Below are 23,588 nucleotides of genomic sequence, written 5' to 3' on the forward strand. Positions count from 1 at the left end.
CTAGGATGCCTCCATGCAACAGTGGCTTTTGTCCAGGTTATGTGCACACCGTAAGAGGGTGACCTTAGGTGCGACCACACGTCTTCTTGCTCTTCATTGCTTGTCATGGCTAAAGGAGCAGAACATGCTTTTTTAAAGAGCCCCCACCAGTCATGTGCATTTGACATCATAGAAAGATGTAGGGGGATTGAATTGTACTTGTCAGTTTGAGCATTTGATTGGTCTAACATACTCCTAGGTTTGTCTGCTTTCCTCCTACGGCTACCCCATGATTGCCATTTCAACAGTGAAATGGACATAGGCCCTCATTCAGACCCGCTCGCAAGTGGGTCGATGTTGGGGGCATTGTGCACGCGCAGAAATTCTCTCGCTCCGGGGCTCGCTACAAACGGGGCGGCTGTCTATGTTGATCGACAGCTCGCCCCGTTTTGTAGGCGGGGAGGTGGGGTGGCTGGCCAAATGGAGGCGTTCCCGAAGAACGCCTGCCGTTTGGGGGCGGCCCTACTGACATCACGAGTGATGTCAGTAGTGAGCTGCCGGTTCTATTAGAGCCAAAAGCTCACTGGGGCTTGCGGCAGATGAGACCCTACCACAAGGGTCTCGTCGCAAGCCCCGATGGTCGTGATAGTCAAGACCATCGCGACCATCACCTGGCTGCTCGCTAAAGCTGTGGGTGGTCACCCACAGCTTAGCGAGCGGCCAGGAGGCCAGCTTTAAAGCGGCCGCCCTCTTTCAGAGCGAGTGCTCGCTTTTTGTGAGCTGCTCTGAATGAGGGCCATAGTGCATAGAGTCCCAATAAAAGTACAGTTGCAATGTATGTACCCAGTGCACAAATCATTGCTTGCTTAAGGCCAGATAAGTATTTGTAACTGATTATCAGATAAGTCTTGCAAAGTAATGAGTGATTTCAGCCATTTGTACATTGACATGTGTGACCACAATGGCTTTTGTGCCTGCAGGTGTTCACCCAATTGGTAAACAGTATATTAGTGCATTCATGTTTCCTCTCCTCTTATTACAGCAGAATAATAGGCCGGGAGCATGAAGGGGAAGAGAATACAGTTGCTGCCTATAGCACTTGCTGATAAACCTGTTATCAGAACTGTGCTCTGACATAAGAGCCAGGGCCATGATAGCATTATGTTTATGGGCTGTCAGTACAGTACATCTGTGTATCCGAAAGCTTGGCCAAAGAATTAGCTGCTGTGAGCCTAGTGAAAACACCCTCGATTTTATTGTGATGTAAATGTGCACCTGTAACAATATATTAGCGTTTGGCTGTCATGTAGGTGAAAATGTGCAGAACACTGGAGAGACTGACAAATCTTCACCTGCGATGAAAGATTAGTACCTGAGCTGAACTCTGAGCTGCCCAGGGATAGTAAATGTGTCGAGAGCAAAGCAGGTGGTGTTCGTGGAAAGAGTAGTTGGACTGGGCTGGAAGGTTACTGAGTTGTATAGACCAGGATCAAGCAGTGTGTAATTACTGACTCACTACTCCCTATACATAAACTGGTAGTACTTGTGAGATTTCCCCGTGTTATTGCTAAACTTACAAACACACACGTGCAGAAGATAATGCTATTACAGGATTGTTTTTTAACCAACAGAAGCAGCATTTGAAGTAAAAGTGTACATTTTATATTATACTGCATATAGTTTTTATTTTATTTTTTTTAAATAAAAAAAATGTATAATAGTATACCCACATACAGTGCCAGATGAAGGTCCACATGGGCCTGGAGCTGAAATTTATGAAGGGCTTATTGTGTGCCGTGACAGTCACGACATTGTGACTAATGATGTTGGGGTGTAGCTTGCACAGGGGTATGGCTACCGTCTACCTTGAACCTCCTCAATATCCCTTCCCATCTTGACACCATTCACATGCATGTAGGCATTAATTATGCCGGTATGCATGTAGAAGATTGCAAAGGACAGCTCTCTCAGGAAGAGGGACTTCTAAGGTCTATGACCCAGGAGTCCCCCTGGCATCCTTCTTCGCATGTGCAGAAGGACGCATGCACCGCGAGGGAGTTCGGTCACACCCTCTTATATGTATCACACACAGTTATCTGCCCCACAATTTCTGATGACAGCCCTGAACACAGCCACCGATTCCCGACCCAGGTGTTACCAGCACACCTTCCAGTACCTTTGCAAGAGAGTTCAGCTGCCGGCGCAGGGTACATACACAGATCTCCCTGCTGCTGCTGATATTTGTTGCATATACACTACAAGTAGCGCTTTTTCTATACCATCAGTTGGTGATCTACACTGTCGGCTCCATGCTAGTATATGGCTGTTTTGACGGACAAATCCTACTGCATGTGCAGCTTCACCAGCGCTCTCCTACATCTAGGATCCCTCCCACAAAAAATAGAAAACATTGCCTTCTACTCTGCGATGACAAAACCGTCGACCATTTGGTGGTTAGCCATCCCTAATAAATACTGTATACTCTTACCACCTCATCTGTCATTCCTGGAGGCTTATGAAATACTGTGGGATGCGAGCTGCAGTCGTTATGGGAACCTCTGCAAGTCTTCATGTATTATTAAAGCAGCAATCATTTTAAAGGCAAAACTGGTTTTGCCTTTAAAATGATTGCTGCTTTAAAAATACGGGAAGAATCAAAGGCGTTCCTGCAGGGGCTGCAGCTCGCATCCTATTACATATCTCCCCAGGTCTCCTCTATATCTGGCTGTGCTGGATAACACATACACACCGTATTTTAAGCCCGGACTTGGGTTTCAAGTAGCATATCCACAAAAAAATAGGAAAAATGTTTTTCTTTTATATAACAAAAAACAAAACAACACAATAAAGCATTTCTTTATTTTGTCCAGTACCACTCTTGGGGGACAATTCAATTATATGCAAGGGAGGCAAGTTGCTGTCACAATAGTGTACAAACACTGTAAACAGCAGCCATACATTGCTCCTCTTGCGGCCTGATCTCACCACTGGCCTACCTGATTTATTGTACGCAGCCCTGTGTGTTGCAGCATACTGCCCAGGCTTGCGGGAGTGAGTTTCTCTAATCAACCCCTTAGATTAAAAATGTACTAATCACTTGCTTCAGTTGCTCAATAAAAGCGATTACACTCATAAGCTTGCACTTACCTGCCATCTTCAAGTTCAGTAATGTTGCGGTGAACACGATTGTTGCTCCGTTCATTCACTGTGCTTCCGATCGGCCACTGGCAGGACAACTTCAGCGAAAGGGTAAGGTGGGAAGAACGGGTAGAAGAAGGTGCAGTGCAAGAAAAAAAGTTTAAGGGATACAGGAGAATAATGTGTGGCGGGGAAAATGGCAGAAGATGGTTGGGAGAGATAGATCCAATACTAGGGCGAAGCAGAAATGTGGGCACAAACAGGGCAAGTGCAGAGAGTATGAAATAGACAGAGTAAGAGCATAGGGGCTGGCACAGACAAGGGAATGGCGGAGACGCAAGCAAAGACGGGATGGGCAGAGGGGCAGGTACAAATATGAGAGGAGCAGAATGTCTGGCACAGATATGAGAAGAACATAATGGCTGGCACAGACATGAGAAAAGCAGATAGGCTGGCGCAAACAAGTATCGGCAGATGCTGATGTAGACAGTAGAAGGGTAAAGAGGTGGGCACACTACAGGTAAGGGCAGGGAGACTGTTGCAGAAGGGTGCCTAGCATTAAGGCTAGTACAGCCAGGATAGGATCATAATGGCTGGTTCAGACAGAACAGCAGAAAGAATGGTCAGAAAGGTTGGTGCAGACAGGAGAAGTGTAGAGAGAGTGGCACAGGCAAGAAAAGGGCAGAGAGGCTGGCATATGCAGGAAAAGAGCTTAGAGGCTGGCATATGCAGGAAAAGGGCAGAGAGGCTGGCATAGGTAGGGAAAGTGCAATGGGATTACAGTAGCATAGGCTGTAAAGGAGCAGTGAGTTTGGCTTAGTCAGGCAAATTAAGACGAGCTAGCATAAGCAGGAGAAGGGCAGAGAGACTGGCATAGTCAGGAAAATGGTAGATAGGCTGGCATAGACGGGAAAAGGGCAGGAGGCTGGCATAGACTGGAAAGCGGCAGGAGGCTGGCATAGGTAGGAAAATTGCAGAGGGTCTAACATATGCTGGAAAGGGGCAGAGGGTCTAACATATGCTGGAAAGGAGCAGAGGGGCTGGCATTGGCTGGAAAAGGGCAGAGGGGCTGGCACAGTAGGAGAGAGAGGGGAAGGAAGTTACAGATATATACTTACCTTTGCCTTGTTCCATGTGCAGGGGAGCGCAGAAGTGTCCTTAGATGCTGCAAGCCAGTGGAGCAGGGTAGGAGGTGGGGTCATGAAAACCCCTGCAGAACTCCCTCTGCAGCTGAAGAGCTCCAGAAGCATAGTGGGCAGTGGGTGTCAGCGCAAAACATAGCAAAACTGAGCCAGTGCTTAGTTTACTTTCATTTTACACTATAAAAAAAGACCCCCCAAAAATCTGTACATCGCCCCCTGGTGGCTGCCGGGTGCACCTCCAGGCTTCAGCTAATTATACAAAGTTGTTTACAGCTGTACAGCACAGTCCGGGGACATAGCCAGACAGCTAATGCATTGGCCAAATGGTGAATGAAGCAGCATGTGCCCGTAACCAATACCACTTAACTGGCTGAACACTGTTCTAAATCATTTACAAGAAACCCGGTCCTGTCTGCTTCCAGGCATGGGCCTATTTTCATGGAAGGGCTTGGAGCTGCAGCTCCACCCGCCCCATTGTTAATCCGGCCCTGCCCACATAATGGTTTCATGTATTCACCCCCCTTTCATAGCCAATGTAAAACTTAAAAGGGATAAGTTAATTACACTGGAGGTCTTTCTTTCATAGACGCCCCCTCCTGGGCGTCTATATGAATTGGTGCCCGACGGAGCAATTCAGTTGTTGCTCTGTTCGGACGCCTAAATCTGCGGGGGGACTCATTTCTTCTCGGAGCCTGCTGAGATGCGAGAGGAAATGTGTCTAAAGTCCCATTTTTTGGGGCGTGCTGACGGCGGTTTGGGCTCTGAGCGGATAAACCCGGTGCTTGTGGCCACGATAACTACTAATGAGCGCCTGAACGGAATAACAATGCAATTGCTCCGTGGGGCACCTATTAGTACAGACGGTCAGCAGTGGGCGTCTGTAGCATTTGTATCGCGGCCTATGGGGTCTATTTACTAAGCAGTGTTAGGAGACAGAGTGAAAAATGATAAGTAAGTGATAAGGTGCCAGCCAATCAGCACCCAACTGTCATTTTTCAAACACAGCCTGTGCGATGACAGTTGGGAGCTGATTGGCTGGCACCTTATTACAGACTTATTACTTTTCACTCTGTCTCCTAACACTGCTTAGTAAATAGACCCCTATATGTTAGTGTAGTCTCTTGGATCGATTGTCTGATCAGTGTGCACCCCATACACACTGGCCTATTTTTAGCTCTTTGTGTATATTTATCAATGGGGATCGGGATAGATGTGTACACAGCGTTTCAGATTTAATCAGATTTGCATTTAAATCCAAATAGGAAATGCAGTTTGTTTCCTGATGATATCAGAAAACAAACTAATATCAATATTCTGTGTGTTAAGTGGTATATATTTGAAAGGATAAATGCGATTTGAGATGTGGTTCATGTTTCTTGATGCTAATCTTTAAACGTGGATGTGGGTACAAAACAAACTGCAAAATTTGTGAACTAATCTTAATTGAAAGAGTCTGTAAGATGGTTTGCAGATAAAAAGGGTTGCTGTGATCTAGAAATGAATGTACAGTATAGCATCTTGAAAATCTTGATATGTGTATCCTCTTCTGAAACCTCTTGAATGCTGTGATATTCCTAGTATTTTCTGATAAGGAATTAATATCTTTTAAATTACAATTTATTGGAGCTAATAAACCTCATCTTGCTGTAAGATGCTTGCATCTGCCTGTATCCTGTTACTACCGCTTAAGCGCTAAATGCTTAACCGTTCTCCAGCCATCCTGCAGTTGAGCACAGTGTCTCCAAGCGCAGTCCCTCTGCCTGTTACGAAACGCAGCACTGGACCATAGTAAGCGGTCAATGGGAAATAAGCTGGCATCAACCAGAAGTAAGCAGTTCCAGGTGCTGTGTAGGAGTCTGGGGAAGCAGGTCCTGGAGCCATTGTAGGAGTCTGGTGGAACAAGTGGTTCCAAATGCAGTTGTAGGGACCTTGTCGTGGCAGTGAGTTACCTGCATACAACAGCGGTAACAGGTGGTTAATGACTGTGAGAGGGAATACCTAGATCCAAGGTGTGGCAAAATTAGCACATTCAGGTTGCTCAGGAAGAGAGTATACTTTGGGAGGGGGCAGCCAGGTCTGCACAGTGGCAGCGGCATAGGACGGCGGTGTGTGTGGAGTGTCTGCACGAACACGTCATCACGGCCCCTGGCTATACTGTGCCGAGATCACAGTGCCGAGATCACAGGCATTGTAAAGCAGGGGATGGGGCAACTATGATGCAAGTCAAAGGGAATTGCTTCATCATTCCCCAGATGCCCACTTTTGCTCGTTTAGTGAGTGGCTGCTGGGTGATGTGGAGGAGGAGGGGTGCTTGGTGGGGGGTGACTGCCAGATCCAAGAAACTTTCCCACTCTTCCGATTTTCGGGTGGTTCCCAGCCGTTCCCCAGGAGAGTAAGCAAAGTATGCCTTCCACTATATAGAATTCAATGGTATGGACTTTTAAGGATTACAAAAATGCACCCATGTTGTGACAAGAAATAGTATATCTAGCATGACAGTTAGTAAAGCATTACCTGGTTATAGAAGGATCCTTTAAACCTGTATTTGCTAATTTATCTGGTCTTTCACTATAATATCAGAACTAAGCAAGCATTCCCAATCCTGTAATGTGTATTGTAAGTTTAGAAATGTTTGATAAAACCACAGTCTCTGCTTTAAAAGAACATTGCTAGTAGCACTATTGGAAAATAAGTTGTAATGTTCACCATTAATACACATTCTGCAGCTCAGCCAGACAAATCCCAGGAGCCCAATAGCTACAATTGCAAATCCTATAGATTGCTTCAGATCTTCTATATATTTGCTGGCTCCTCTTTTTGTCTGAATGACTTTGTTTTACATTTATCACATACATTTCAGCCTGTAACTTTCCAACTGTTATCACCTCCAACTTGACTTGTTAGCCAGGATTCTAATTTGCAATATACTTTCTTACTCTCTTGGAATATCCAAGAGCTTTCCAAATATTGATGAGTACCTCTGGAAGATTGAGCTATCCTTCTGGATCCCACTCAACCAAGTCTCCGATCTGGGGGCTTAATGACACTATCAGCGGGGAATAGAATCACCATGGCCCACCCCCCATAAACTGCTTACCTCCTCCCTCCTCCCCGGGATCTTCTGACTAGCCTATCTTGTATAGTTTTAACATTTATACTTTAAAGTTGCAAGTAATCAAGAGCCCAGGGCCACTTTCAACTCTTCATCATGTTTCTTAAACCATTTTGGGACAAATCTGTGCAGTGTTTTGAAAAATAAAAATAAACCCAGGAGCTTTAAGAGTTAAATCGCACACCCTGGTTCAACAAAGCTGAATGGGATAGTCAGTTCCAATATGTATAAAAAGGCAGCTTGTGAATCAGGGGGTGAATACAATTGACAAATTCAATTTATACTTGGTTCGTATCTAAAAAAAATAAAAAAAAAAATAAGGGTTATTTATTTGCTAAAATGCAAAGTAAAATAACATCTAATCTATCTCATTAAAAGACACAAATGTCATAAAATGTATACAGTGTAGCACATTTAAATAGTAATCCTCTAGCTGCAGCGTAATGACCTGCACATCTGATTTCTAACAGACAGCAGTCTAATTATTTTGTTATGTCCGGTATTAATGCTTTGGAAGTTCAATTTACTGAGGTTAGGAGTTTTTAGGTGGCTATTCCTCCTCGTTATAACTGGTTTTGGAGTGTTAGTATTGAGCCCAAGTAGCCGACATTGAAGTTAAGTGGCCAGGTACATGGTGGTCACGATGTAAAAGCTCTACCCACCCCGTGGAGAGCTTGGATCTCCGTGTAGCAGCTCTTTCTAACAGCAGCAGATTGCACACAGCTCCAGACGACGTTCTCCCTTGAGTATATGGCTTTCACAATGCCAAGATGGTTGCGCCTAATCAGCGGGCAGTAAAGGTGAGTGTCTTGGAGCGCCAAGTTCCAGTGGAGCGGCTCTACCTGTAAAGAGGGAAGTTCTCTCCTAGGCGGCTTAACCGGCAGTTGGTATCCGTTCTGTTAGGGGCTTGTATGCCAGAGAAGAAAGTATCTTGGAAAGTGAGCGTGTACAGCAATTGGCATCCGGTTGGTGCAGCAGGTGTCAGGTCAATGAGGAGTATTACTAGACAGTCACCTACGCATTTCAACGCTTCTCCAGCGTCTTTGTCAAGGTGTAAGTTCTAACTGCCACAGTCTCTGTATATGTAGCTGTGCAGATTTGATTAGCATAATTATTTCATCTCAAACACTTGTTAAAAAACGAACCTTGTCAATTGTATATTTACATTTGGAATACCACAATATATAAACTATCCATATAAATGTTTTAAACCAAACTCATCAAATTATCTATGCACATATATATTTCACACCAATAAACTAATCATAAAACTAAATATATTGATAAACTATTTGGAAACAATGGAGAGTTTATTTCTTGTTTCTAAATAAACAAACTATAAAATGGGATTTATTCTTTTTTACACATGTCAACTGATGTAATTGTTATTGTTTACTTAGAATATATATACATAAATAGAATCTATTTATTTAATGTGAATGTTAGACACTTATTACATGCGGAAATAAATATGTTCCTCTGTAAATTAATCTATGTGATAGATGATTATAGGAGGGGGAAACTGTTATATTATATAAATAAGGTTGTTAATTTGATGCTTGAATATACTGGAGAGAGTCACAGAACACCAAATATCAATAACTCCTATAATATGTATCAAAAGCAGAAATATACAAGTAGAAAGGGAGAGAGGAAAAAACAACAAAATGAAACTGAATTAAATATGCGGGAACTAGAATGCAGAGTTTAATTCTATTTGTTCGTTCAGACCATCTGGATATAGGCTGTTCATCTGAAAAATCCAGAATAGTTCCTGATGGCATAGGGACCTGAACCTATCTCCCTTCCTAATGGTTGGGGGTTTGTGTTCAAGACCCACAACCCTCAGAGAACTGTCATTTCCCTCATGTTCGATTGCTAAATATTTTGAAACGCTACAATCATCTATCGCACAGGTTCTCAAACTCGGTCCTCAGGACCCCAAACAGTGCATGTTTTGCAGGTCTCCTCACATAATTACTAGTGAAATAGTTAGCTGCACCTGTATATCTTTTAAAATGTGTCAGTGAGTAATGAATACACCTGTGCACCTACTGGGTGACCTGCAAAATGTGAACACTGTGGGGTCCTGAGGACCGAGTTTGAGAACCACTGATCTATCGTATAGATTAATTTACAGAGGAACATATATATTTCTATTGAAGAATACCGTAGCCTTGACAGTATGTACCTGTCTGCAGTGATATATTAGGTATGTGGTGTGCATCAAATTAGTGTCCACATGAATGACCAGTCCCAGGGTTTTCCAGCAGAACATTGCCCAAAGCATAATGTTCCCTCCACTGCCTTGTTGTTGTCCAACAATGCAACATTTGTTCATCTGACCAGACAACTTTCTTTCATCTATTTAAGGTCCAGTCTCGATGGTATGCCCGTTGTAGAGGCTATTTTTGCCTCAGTAGCTCTTTTGGTTCGTACAGGATGGGATAGCATTCATTGACCTCTCGCCTTCATGAGTCTTGGCCACCCAACACCCTGTCAGCGGTTCATGGAACACTGTTGATAGGCACTTAACATGGCTGGCCTTGTGCACCCTCACAATACTTGCCATCTCCGAATACCAGTCATCTGGTTATAATGATTCAGTCCTTATCCAAGTTGCTCATGTCTTTACACAATGCCCATCTTCTATGTATTCAACAATTCGACTACGAGTACCTTACAGTCAGCTTACTGTCTAATATATTCCTGACCTTGGCTTGGGCTGTTGTTACAAGATTGTCAACGTCATTTGCTTCATATGTGAGTAGTCATAATATTGTGGCTCATTAGTAGTGTATGTTACCTCCTGTTTGGCATTGCATACACCTTGTAGTGTTCATGCTAGCTTCTTTTAGCAGGGCACAGTGCTATGTCAGGTTTTTGAATGTAGACATGCACCCTGTCCCTTATTTGGAGCGCCATGCCAAGCTGCAGAGTCAGACGAGAGCCGGCATTGGAAGTTAATTGGAGGACGTTTTTCCAACACTGCCCACTGTACACAGGGAAATACAGGGGGGCTGAGCTTCCAGTCCTCTTCCCACCATTCATCTTTCGCTATTTTGCATCCAGTTAAGTGTTAGTTCTGTGGCACGTCTCCGCAATGTGTGGACTCCCTCACTCCGGAGATGTCAGAGTGGGTGGAGGGGTCCTTGAGGTACAGGCAGGCAGTAAGCATGTAGCAGGGATTGGAGCAGCTGGCACAATGGGGTGACCTGCATGGTGGTTACATCCTTGCGGTAATGGTGGCAGGTTGAGCAGCGGCAGTACAGTACAATGCTTGGGTCCTGGCAACAGTGGAGGAAGGTGAGGTTTGTCCGTACTGCTGGGAGCCTGAGTTCTGCTCGAACAGATGGCAACAGGGAGACCTCTCTGAGATTGTTGCGGAATGATCCAGCCAGTTATGAGTCCTAGTGGTCAGTAATGGCAGCTCTTTTAGTGTACAGCTGTCATATTGGGGACCAGGGGTGCTGACAGGACTGCGCATGTATATGTCTTACACAGGGCGTACATTGTCCAGGAGCAGGGTTTGTTTTGTTATGGAGTGTGATGTTTAAAGTGACTGTAGTGTGTGTGATGTACATGGCTGTCAATATAGTGCTCCCTTGAAAATTTGTGTTTGTATGTTTTATTTATAGTGCTTATTCATAATTTATTGCGATATTTGTATATTACTATGCTGTTTTGGGTATTTATAGTTTACTGAACTGTGCAAACGTTTTAAAATAGCGCAGATAAATCATGACATTTATACAAAACTCCATATGCACATGAATTATTGTAGCTTTTTCAGAATTGCCACTATTGTGTGGCATAGTGATTTGGGGGCACTATTGTGTCGCATTATATGATTTGGTGGCATTATATTACATATAATGTTATACATTGACTCTATATATTTATTTTGATAATTAAATGTACTATAACACCTTTAGCGATGTGTCGCATCTAAGTTTTGCCCTTCGAAGCTAAAATGTGCCCTCCTCAGGATTCAGCACCCTGACCAAAAAAAATCCTAGAGTGAACACTAAACCTTGTGGTTCCTAACAAATACAAGATGATAATTGTCTAACTTGCACAAGAAAGTTTAACGTTAATTGCTGTTTGGTTGCTGCATCCCAGTGAAAACAAAGTTTCTAAATTCAATGTTCGAGAGTTGGGTTATCATTTAATCACAAACGGGAGCAAACTCCTCAAAACACAAAGAGAAAAACATTTATCAAACAGATATTTTTTTGTCCTTCAAAAAACTGTTGTTGGCTTTTTAAAATATATAAATCAAGTTTAGAGCATATTTAAAAAAAAACATTTAACTGTTTAATTGAAAAAAACAAAAAAAACAACCCTAGGTAGTGTCTGTGTCCATAGGCCACCTCTGTAAAATTACTTCCCACCCCCTACTGTCCATAAATTCCTCAACCGATCCCCAGTGGCATTGTCAGGGTGGACTGATCTTGCCTCTACACTGAAGTGCTAAAAGTTATGGGATCGATGCCTAGTATTGTGTAGGACCCCCTCTAGCCCGGCAAAGAGCAGCAACTCAACGTGGAGAGATGTTGACCCATGCCATCTGGATAGCTTCCCGCAGCTCCCTGATATTTGTAGGTGCAGGATCTTGGGTGCAACTAGACCTCTCCACCACGTCCCATAAATGCTCATTTAGGTTCATGTCGGGCGAACGTGGTGGCCACACCATTCGTTGGAACTCTCCAGAATGCTCTTCGAACCAACTCTGGACAACTTGGGACCAATGACATAGTGTATTATCCTGCTGGAATACTCCATCGTTGTGGGGGGTACATGAACAACTGCAAGTGTCATCAGCAATACAACATCTATGACGTGTTCAGGTGGACCAGCGGACCCAACCCATGCCATGTGAACACACCCCATACTATTATAGAACTACCATTAGCCTGCGTGGTGCCTTGTTAACAACTGGGGTCCACTGCCTCATGGGATTTGCGCCACACCTGAACTCTACCATCAGCACAAAAGAACTGGAACTGTGATTCATCTGAGCACACCACATGTCACCAGTCCAATTAGTGACATCACTAGCCCAAGTGCGGCACTATGTCTTGTGTCGTAGTGTTAACATCGGCACTCTGGGGAGTCTTCTCCTTCCATATACCATGGAAGCTAAAGAACGCTGCACTGACCTGCTGGATATACGTCTGGTACCTTCCTGCATTGGATGTGATTTGCGACAGTGTCGCTTGTCTTTTACTTTGGACAATTCTGGCCAGACGCCGCTGGTCACGATCATTAAGCACCCGTGGTCAGCCAATGCAGTGTCCACCGTGGGTGGTAATGCCTTTCATGAGGTATTCCCGGTAATTCTAGCAAAACACGGCTAGTAAAATTGTTGCGGGGTTTAGCCGAACTTTCAGTGTGTTCCCTTTTTAGGAAGGGGGGGTGCTGGACATTTGTCTCTTTACAAGCACTTTAAATTTACTCGTCTTTGGGTACAGCAGAAATCAACCATTGACAAATACGTTGGGGAAGAAAAACATTTTAGCTGAATTATATTTAAATTTATTATCTTGTCCTAGATGATCCAATATGGTGGAACATAATGTGTTTTTGACCATTGATCTGAATATTGACTAATATGAAGTATTGTGGTATCTAGCAACCATTGGTTTTTGTTAAGCTGATGATTTACATGCATGATTATTTTGGTGAGAGCACAGTTCTTGTGAGGTGGTGTGTTAGTTTTACCAAACGGAATGAGGTTATGCACTTAGCAGACAGAGGTCTAGTGGCTGAATTCCATTGTCCTCGAAGTTGGGATTAGCCACAATGCAGTGCTCGGGGCTATTCAATTACAGCCTGCATGCTGCATATAACGCAGACTTCTGTTCTCCTTCTCCTCCTAAAGGTCGAACAAAAATCGGCGTCAACTTGGGCTTTCTGCCCTTGGCGGCTGCCGTGAATGGTAAACCCACAGCTCCAGGTACTTATCCCGAAATCTATGGGTCAACGCACGTTAGCCACAGATTTACTGCGCGAGGAAAAAGTCTTTTAATTGGATAGCTACAACTCTTTTCCTCACGCGGTAACATATCGAGGATAATTAAATTCAGCCATAAATAGAAAAGGTGATTGACTGAATTTTTTGCACTTAAATCACTTTTATTGTGAACTGACAGGTTTCACTGTTGTATTTTCTCTGGTCTCATTATGCCCAACATAGTATCACTCACTTATCATGGCATACTCTATACTCCAGGGACAAATGTTGCATTGCTGTGACATTGCACACTGTCGTATTAATATGTATTACCTTTGGCATCTATGAATAAGATGCTTTTTACATGTCATTTAAAATCAACATATTCGCAGTTTGGGTTCAGTTTACACTATATATATATATATATATATATATATATATATATATATTTTGTAAACAGAGTTACTGCCTTCCTCCCATTATTGACTGACTCGTGTATACTCTAGGTTAGACACCGCACTGATTTATCCAAGTACATTAACATTGCACCGACTGTCTTTCATATCCCTTACGTCCAGTACATAGTTTTGCAGTCCAAAGCGTTTTTGAGTAGCTGAATATAAGTGTGCTTCCTGAGTGCCCACACAGGCTCGCCAATACGAAATGCCACACAGCTTAAATTGCAGGAGAGAGGAAGGCTGGTCTGCTGACTCACTCTGCAGGCATGTACTCTGGGGCATTCATCCATCCTAGCAAACCAAACTTCATCCCCAGCTAGTCCTTTCAGAGTAGAACAGAAAAATATAGTATCAGAAAAGCTCTTTGTGGCAAAAAAAAAAAGAATTGAAATTATTATAGAAAATGAGCTATAAGTCCTTTTTACCGACCTAAGCTAGGAAGCAGCTTCATCTAAAATCAGGTTGTCACTGAGATAAATAAAACTTGCTGGTTTAAGAGTCTTGCGATTTTATTTATGTGAAATTTCCAAATGTGCATTTTAATTTTAAATAGAATGTACAACCAATAGAGGAATAGTATTTGAGCTGCTAATTTTGTTCTCTTTTAAATGTTCAGTGTAACCTTGTACAAGGGCAGATAGCGACTGGAAAAATCAATCTGTGGGTCGGCTATTCTGATTATTAGCGCAATATATGGAATTACCTATTTAAAAAAAAAAACGTTTCTGCAGAGCCACATGTGACTGACAAGTGGCGATAGTTCAGCACCTTTCTTCCAATGCTCCTTGACACTTGCATAGAGGGAGGTGTGGTCTATTTTAGAGCAACATTAACATACTGTACATTGCAAACTGTGGACCCCATTTATCAACGAAGGTAAACACTATCACTGTGATACAAATGAAAAATCCACTGGTATTTGCCAATACTTGCCCCTCTGGCGAGGTCCTCCGCTGGGCTCCCCTCTCCCCTAGATTGTAAGCTCCTAGGAGCAGGGTCCTCCTCCCCACTGTCTCACAGCTGCCTTCTCTAGCACTTCTATGACAGCCTTCACCTTCAGAGCTGTATTGTGTATGGAGAATTGTGTTGCTAATTGCTGCTTGTGTTCTGTTTATATTTTGGTTACTGTATTGTAATGTAATGTTCTGTGTACCCTTTACTGTATGTACGGCGCTGCGGACCACTTGTGGTGCCCTATAAATAAAATGTAGTAATAATAATCCTAACGCTACCAACGACGGGGGTCTTGTAAAATGCGCAACGGTCCGTCTGCGCGTGTGCATGACACAGGGACCCAGCAGTGCCTGGAAGGCTTCGCTGAAGCCGTAAAGGCACCGCCGGGTCTCCATTGCCGGCAATGAGAACCGCATCGCTCTCGCTATCTAAAGATGGCGAGCGCGGTGCTGTGACTAACAACGGTAATCTCTGATTACCACTGTTTGTTAAATCCGTAAAGGAAGTCCTAGTGAGAGTTAAAGGGGTTATGCTTCGTTGATAAATGGAGCCCTGTGTTTTTAAGCATATATGTTTGTTAGCTGTAAGTGATGCTTCTAAAACTCTATACATTAGGCAATTTTGTTTTAGAACTAGTGAAATTGGCAACATGCCTCCAACGCCCATGGACTAATTACTCTTGTCCTTGCAAATAAATTGTTTCTAGGTACAACATTGGAGAATTTGTGCAAAAATGGAATAAAAAATAAAAACATTTATAAAAAATCAAAACTTTTAGGGACATTGCTACTCTATTGACGTACATTCTGCGCTATAGAATTTATCTTCTCGTACAGGTGTTTTAAATATTGGCTATCCCCCCAGGTGCTTAAAATACACTAATTAATGTAATTCTTATCTGAATATTTCCTGTATACCAGATATGAGTTGTAAACTGTGTGAAGCTGGAATAGTAAATAGCTGTAAAGGAGGGAAATGAAAAATCAAAATGGCATTCTTCAGCAAATATTCGCTTCTGGATGTAAATATTAGTCTGGGTTTCCTTGGCGGATTTATTTAGCATTCATTGATTAATCAGTGTGACAAGAAAAGTATAAAGTAGTTGTAGGCGATTATTTCTCAGCAGTCACTGTTGACTCTACAGTACATTGAGGCGTCTGTGTGCTTGGCGTTTACAACTGCTTGGCAAGGTGGTCAGATTACAGCACACCGGTCTTTCTGAGTTGCTACACTATTATTATAGGGACTAATGTAATTTCTTACAATTGCTGTTTAATGATTTCATCACATAAGTATTCATTTAGAGCACAAGTGTATCAGAATACAACAATAAAACATTTGTGTTAGCATTGCAACAAGGTTTAAAGGTTATTCTAATTCTGTGGGGTCTATTTACTAAGCCTTGGATGGAGATAAAGTACCAACTAATCAGCTCCTAACTGTCATGCCCCAGGCTGTGTTTGAAAAATGACAGTTAGAAGCTGGTTGGCTGGTACTTCATCTCAAACCCTCTTTATCTTCATCCAAGGCTTAGTAAATAGACCCCTGTGTAACCAACACAGTGCCCCCTACCTGTGCTACCTGGAACTTACAGAAACTAGTTGCACACAAGAACAAGCTGCTGCTATGAGCACATGCAGAGGGTAAAGGTGCCCATCCACTAGCAGACATGAAAACGACTGCATGATAACAACATTGTAATCGTGCAGTCGTTTGTCAGTCTGTGATGAGCCTGCACTGAACGAGCAGTCGTGCAGTGCAGGTTCATCAATCATCTGCAAACATACTCAAACTGACGTTATCGACAGGTTTTCCAGCATGTTTGCACGATGATAGATGTCTAAACGACCAGCAGGCACGCGCATTGCTCGTAGTTTTAGACATTTTTGCAAACGATTGAATGATCGTTATCGTTCAATTGCTCAACTTTACGTCTAGTGGATGGGCTCCTTAAGGAGGGGCCCCTTCGATTATTTCTCAGTAAGCAGTGTGAGCAGTGTCCAAGTGGTGATGATCACAATGATGCTATGAATTTATTTTCTATATACATTTTTCAAACGTTAATTATAAACCTCATATAAAGAGGACTATAAGCACACATGTATAATATGTAGGAGTTCATGTGGGAGTGTCTGTAGTTTTCTTATAATTTATATGTTTTCTCATGTTATAAAGCACAAACTATTGATGGAATTGTATGCTGAATAATAGAAAATAACTAGATGTACCAGATGCATATTAGGGTAAATTAATGCAAACATGGAAACAAAGGTATAGGGAGAGCAATGCATATGGCATTGTTTATGTTCTAAGAGGGCACAACTGAAACAAGAGGAGCGAGGGCAGCTCCTCTTGGAGATCGGGACAGCTGTGATGGGGGCATTATTGTGGATCGTACAGTTGGGAGTATTAGAACCTCTAATAAACAGATGGGTTTTCAGTGAGTGTTTAAAGATATGAAGGCTGGGGGAGAGTCTGATCAGACATGGTATGGAATTCCATACGTGGGTTGTGGCAGGGGAGAAGTATTGCAGGCGGCAGTGAGAGGAAGTGATTTCCAGAGACAAGGCGCAGGTTAGTGGTAATTAGAATGCATTTGATAGGTTTACTTGTTTATTAAATATATTCTGTCCCCATTGCACCTTTAGGAGTCATTTGCCTTCAAGTGCACCAACCTATGGTGCTTTCCTCTACAGCTGCCGCTTTCTAATAAAATTACCTTTTTTCTTTTTGCCCCGCTTCCATTTTGCATTATGTTCAGGTGCCCATGTACGTGAGCAGCCTTCCAGTGGAAACAATGCAACATCGGCACTAAGTGTGCAGTTACCCTTTAGATCCCCCTCACCCCATAGTACCCTTGTTCATTCTGAATAAAAATTGTAATAGAAGACTATAAGTAGCAAAATGTCACTATTTACTTTGTGCATCTATTTTGCAGAGTCATACACACAGGCATTAAAACCAAAAATGCCTATTAGGAGCGAAGTAAAAACCTTGTACTTTTGTCCTCAGCTTAATTAGTGCATTCAAAGCGCGTTCTCGGAGCCTCAATGCAGCATAGCGTTCTATGATCAAGCGTTAACACTCATGACATCTGCAAAATTGAGGAGAAACTCATGCAGACTGTTGCCTTCATTTAAATATGTATGTTGAACAGCTGATATTAACGCCCTTGTGTATGAGACAGCACAAACACTTTGCAGGTGTCAAGTGGTGATTATCTACAGTAGAAGTGTTGATACAATGGGGAAATTTCCAACACTGGAAGTGAGGATTTGCTTGTGCGGGAAAAAGCAATATGAAATGGGTGTAACAGGAAACTCTATTGTATATTAACAGCCCCCGCCCCCCTCCTCCTCAAATGAAGTAATAAATAAAAGGTTTTTCAGAAAATCAGAATGTCCTTACAGCACAATGTCTGTAATGAATGTGACGCCTATATCCAAGCTCCTTTATTATGGTTAGTGAGTCAGGATTACACTGACCTCTGCTGCCACGCAAAGCCGTATGCTCTTAGGATGCATTTTCCCAGAAGCTAACAGGTGGAAAACCGTTTACTAGGTCTGCTTTGTTTAATCAACAAATGTCAGACATTTCATACAATTGTATACATTTTGTGGTTTGCTCCAAGCATGCAAAATTGAGCAAACCCCGCTGTAATCTCTGGATATAATACTGCAAGTTTAGGCTGAAAGTTCCTCCCCTGTAAAAGATTCTCTGTGAATTAATTCATGAACATCTGGGTCACACATCCAATGTGTGTTGGATGCTTACATTGTGGAGCACAAGAGGTCTAAAATATACACCATGTTTTCGTTTGAAATGTGGGAAATTTTTGTTTAGAAAAAAAAATAGTCATGCAATTTAACTACTAGAAATATACAGTTTGACGGCAGTGTCCCACCCAATATGTGTGTATCCTGTTCCAGTCTGTGGCCCACAAAATAGATCATCTGCCCCTGAATATTTCCTTTGTGTATTATTATATTGCACCTCTGCAACATATCAGAAGTCTCGAATGTGCGACTTAATTGCAATGCGATGCAACAAAAGCGATTCACGAGACTGAACTGATTAATTTGATATGTATGTTGTATTGTATATCTGTGTGCAACTGAGTGTGAATCTGTACAACGGAACACACATTTACAAGTGTCACATATCAAATTAATCAGTGCAGTCTCGGAAATTGGTTTCGTCTCACCGTGTTGCAACTAAGACGCACATTTAAGCAAAAAACATGGTTGGCGCAAGCAAAGTTGCATGTGACCTGGTGCGCAGAGAAGCGCTACTGTGGCAATAGTGTATGAGGACATCTGTATATTCTTGTTCAAGCTCATTCCTGAAATGACAGAGTTTACATAATATATAGTTTTTCTGGATCCTTTCCTATTGAAGTGTCCGTGTTCCGCCTCACTCTCAGGTGGTCACGCTTTATGCTCCGTGATGTTCGGCTCACGTCACTCTGACTGTTGTGTGCAAGGGGGAAATCCATTTTATAAAGCCCTAAATGCTTCCCTTTAGTAGATATTCTTCATATCTTGTTCCATCCAGTCATAATACATGCCGACCCTTTATGACCTAGAGTTCTCATAAATCCATCTAGAGATGAGTGCTGGCAGTTTCACAGATTTCTGGTCTCTCTGGGCAACTTCTTCACTTTCTCTATCTCAAAGATTTAATACATATCCCTCTATTATGTTTTAATTAATGTAATTAAATCCATACTGCAGTAATGGGTTTCTTTTATCACACCTGCTTCAAACCACACATCCAGCACCTCTCACAGTCCTGCCGTTTCCAACTCAAAAATATCTCCAGGATTATACCTTTTCTCACCCTGGAGCCAACTAAGACCCTCATCCAATCACTGATCATCTCCCGACTGGACTACTGCAACCTCCTCTTATCTGGCCTCCCTGACTCCCAGCTGTCACCACTACAATCTGTCCTCTGCTGCTGCCCGGCTCATCTTCCTCTTCAAACGCACCACATCTAACTCCCCTCTTCTACAAGCCCTACACTGGTTCAGCTTACCCTTCAGAACCCAGTTCAAACTTCTCCCACTAACTTACAATACTCTCACCCAATCCTCTCTTATTTATATCTCTGACCTCATCTCCGTTCATGCTCCAGCCCGCCCATTTCGCTCCTCATATGAATGCCGCCTCTTTCTCCCACTCTTGCCTTTTTTGCCTGTACTGCTTCCTACCTCTGGAACTCTCTCCCTATCAGACTCTCTACCTCGCTACAAAATTTCAAACTGGCTCTCAAGACCCACTTCTTCATTAAAGCTCCAGCTCTAGCCCACTGCCCCACGTTCCCTGCTCACTGTCTCCCTACTCTGTGTCACCCCAGTCTGTCTGACCCCCCTCCCCTTTAGACTCTTAAGGGCCGCATTCAATTAGTTGCGAAAAGTGCCGTTTGGAGAAGTTTTTGCCGATTTGGACTTTTCGCCTGTTTTCAACTTATCTTCATATTTAATTACAGGAAAAGCTTTCTCTATGTATAGGCAAGTGAATTGGAAGTGCATGATCACTATTTTGAGGTGCAAATGTGGGGATTTGGTCCAGAACCCTTTGGACACCCTCCCTAATGACTAATCAGTCCAAAAGACATAAAACATTTTTTTGAGAAGACACCAAAAATTAAATTTCTGGGGTGAAAATGAAAAAAGTGTTGGAAAATGTTATAAAAAGTGGGGGCCTGGTACTTTAGGGGGCTATATGGATGGGACAGGTGTTTTTGGGATTGCACGAGGCTGCAGCAGGTGTATTTTTGAGATTTTTTAAATCTTCACTTTAGAGACATCGAAATATGCTAGTACCCATTTTCATGTACCCCAAATTTGACCTCAGTACTTATTTTTCCCAAAAGAAATAGCTTTCTATAATTTTTCAGCATATAACAGCCAATTCTGACACTTTAAGAACACAAAACACTTTTATTAGGGATATTAGGGCACTTCTATATTGATTTCTAATGTTAGTGCAGCTTTTTCTGGGGTACATACTGATTTTCCCAAAATCTTGGGACTTTTCGCCAATTTCACTTGCCGCCGATTTCGCCTGTTTGCCTTTATACATATTTTGGAACTTAATACGGAGATAAACGGGAGCACGCATGGAAAAAGTATTGCCTAAAAACACACGTAGGGGTCTATTTACTAAGCAGTGTTATGAGACAGAGTGAAAAGTCATGTCTGTGATAAGGTACCAGCCAATCGGCTCCCAACTGTCATCTCACAGGCTGTGTTTGAAAAATGACAGTTGGGAACTGATTGGCTGGCACCTTATCACTTACTTATCACTTTTCACTCTGTCTCATAAAGTTTTTATTTTTATTTGAGGTGTTATAGTTATATTACTCTGCATAGAGGCCCTGACATGGGAGGGCCCACTTGATCAGCATCGCCATACAGACTGGTGGCAGCAGAGCCCTCACCAACCACTCACACCAATGTCACTGTGTGCGCTGTGCCCAGACTGCTATGTAGCCTATCCTATTCATGTGAGCGCAGGCCAAAGCACCTCTTCCCCCACCCATTACTGGCCACGCGCATGGCTCCGCACCTATCTCTTGCATTGATGATGTCAGTACATTTTGTTTTTGTTATTGCTCAGCTTTAAGTTGACGGATCGAGATGAAACAAAGGGCCTGATTCATTATGGATCGCAACTGCGATTGCAATAGCGATAACTCACACAGTCTCACGTCGATAGTACGCTAATCCATTGCGATTGCTATGCCGCCGCAGCACAACATAAGGACGCCCACTTTACCTTACACACATCCGTAATGTTTAGCAAGACTGCAAAATCATCGTTACTATCGAGTACCATCGCAGCGTCACGCACACTTGCACAAGCTCTGACCTTACTCAGGAATTGCTAACCTCATCACACGCTATGAGTACTTATGCTGCGTACGGCATCGCAGTGGATAATTTATGCTCGGCCATGCAACAGTGTTCAAACACCCAGGCACACCTGCGTTTCTCTGACCACCTTCCCCGTCACCTCCCACAAACGGCACTTCCTGTTAATCACTCTGCGATGGGTCTGCGTGGTTACTGCGATGGCAGTCCCAATCACAGTGGCCGGCTCACGCACGCACACTGCGATGCATGCGCAGAATGCAACAATTGGCCGATTGCATGCGTAATCGCAGTTGCGATCGGCAATGAATCTGGCCCTAAGTGCAGTTTTCCTGAAAATCGGTTTAGTAGTTTTTGCGCTTGTATAATATTAGTGTAGATGACACACAAATTGCTGAAACCTATATTAATTATGCATCTTTTTTTTGTTGTAGGCATGTAATGTTTTTTTAAGCCGTCTGTCCCACTTATTAGAATGCATGTATAGATATATAAACTTAATAGCCTGACCTTTCAGACTACTACTATCTAATGAATTAGAACTTATAAAAACTTTTGCTAAGTGAAGTCTTCATTTATGGATCTTCACGTGTTTTTGTGAACATCTATTTTAGTTTTATGCGTAGGATCTCTGTAATGGGCGAGATCTTCAATTAAAACGTTCTATTTTAGGACATCTGCCGTGGACCTTAAGATGCGTACACACTTGACGATTTTACTGAGCGATTGCACGATTACGACATCGTAATCGTGCAATCACTCAGTAATCGTGCACTGTAATGTGGGAAACGACCAGCGATGCGCGCTCCAGCTGGTGGTTTCCGATATCTATCATCGCCTGAACAGATTGGCCATGTACAGGAATGATGGAGGGTGCCTACACTGAGCGACACATCGTTCAGTGTAGGCACTACAGGGGATCAGGAACGACTGTACGATCACGATGTCGTAATCGTACTGTCTTTCCTAATCGCCTAGTGTGTACGCACCTTTACTCGTGTGCAGTCTGTATAAAAGGTGTTTTGCCTGTAGGTAGTGAGCAGACATCTCTCACAGGCTGAGTTGGGCACAGAGCAGGGAGTCCTGCTGTTTGTATCTGTGTGTTCTAGCTCCAGTTCATAAAGGAGGAGATATTACACGCTGTGTGTCATGTTTACTTTGGGAATTAATTACATGTAAGAAATGTAGTATCACGTGTCTGTCTGAGCCTGTTGAGGGACATGCGGCCACAATCGGGCACTCTGTGGATGCTGTGGCTAGAGGCAGGATCCCACAGCAGAGCCTAGATTATGGGAAAAAACTGGGTTGTGACACACAGGAAGTTTTGCATTGACGAATACAGTGTCTAGAGTTTTGCAACAGGTAAGAAATACACATACTAGGTTCTACTCAGTACATGCAAGAAAATAAGGACCTTATGCTCATTGAGGAAAGGCTGCGTTTTATTGTTTCTTAGGGATGTGTTGAATTAAATCTAAGTTTATTCAAGTGTTTAGGCCGAGTGTTCTTATGTTCATGTCTGATTTTTTTTTTTTAAGTTGAAACTTTATTTCTAAATGATAAACTCGTAAAGCAAAAAAAGTATGAGTGCATTATTTAGTGAATACTAAACTAAGGCAGATGTACTAAGCCTTGGATAGAGATAAGAGAGAAACTACCAACCAATCAGCTCCTAACTGTCATTTTTCAAACACAGCCTGTAACATTGCAGTTAGGAGCTGATTGGTTGGTACTTTATCACTCTCCAAGGCTTGGTTCCATCTCCCCCAAAGTATGGGTCTAAGGCATCATTTTTTATTCATTAAACTAGTCACCAATTCTTACCATATTTTAGCTATGTGAAAACCTGCTGGCAGCAATGTGTACTGCTTTGGCTAATGGCTGGAATGTTGCAGCCAAACAGCCTAGAATAGTTTGTCTGACACATCTGAGCAGGACATGCTGTCCCCAAGGTGTCAGCTGGATGCTACTC

At 42.8% G+C, this 23,588-nt stretch overlaps 1 protein-coding gene across 1 annotated transcript in view; it reads left to right on the forward strand.

Annotated features, from left to right (window-relative positions):
* Positions 1-22,873: 22,873 nt before the first annotated feature.
* NEK6 (NIMA related kinase 6) overlaps positions 22,874-23,588 on the forward strand; it is a 91,288-nt gene continuing 90,573 nt past the window's right edge. The window contains exon 1 of the mRNA XM_088471087.1: positions 22,874-22,978. The gene's annotated coding sequence lies outside the window, so the exon portion shown is untranslated. The remainder of the gene's footprint in view (positions 22,979-23,588) is intronic.

Source organism: Taudactylus pleione, unplaced genomic scaffold, assembly GCF_031769625.1.
Source record: "Taudactylus pleione unplaced genomic scaffold, aTauple2 ptg000110l, whole genome shotgun sequence".
NCBI classification, from domain to species: Eukaryota; Metazoa; Chordata; class Amphibia; order Anura; family Myobatrachidae; genus Taudactylus; species Taudactylus pleione.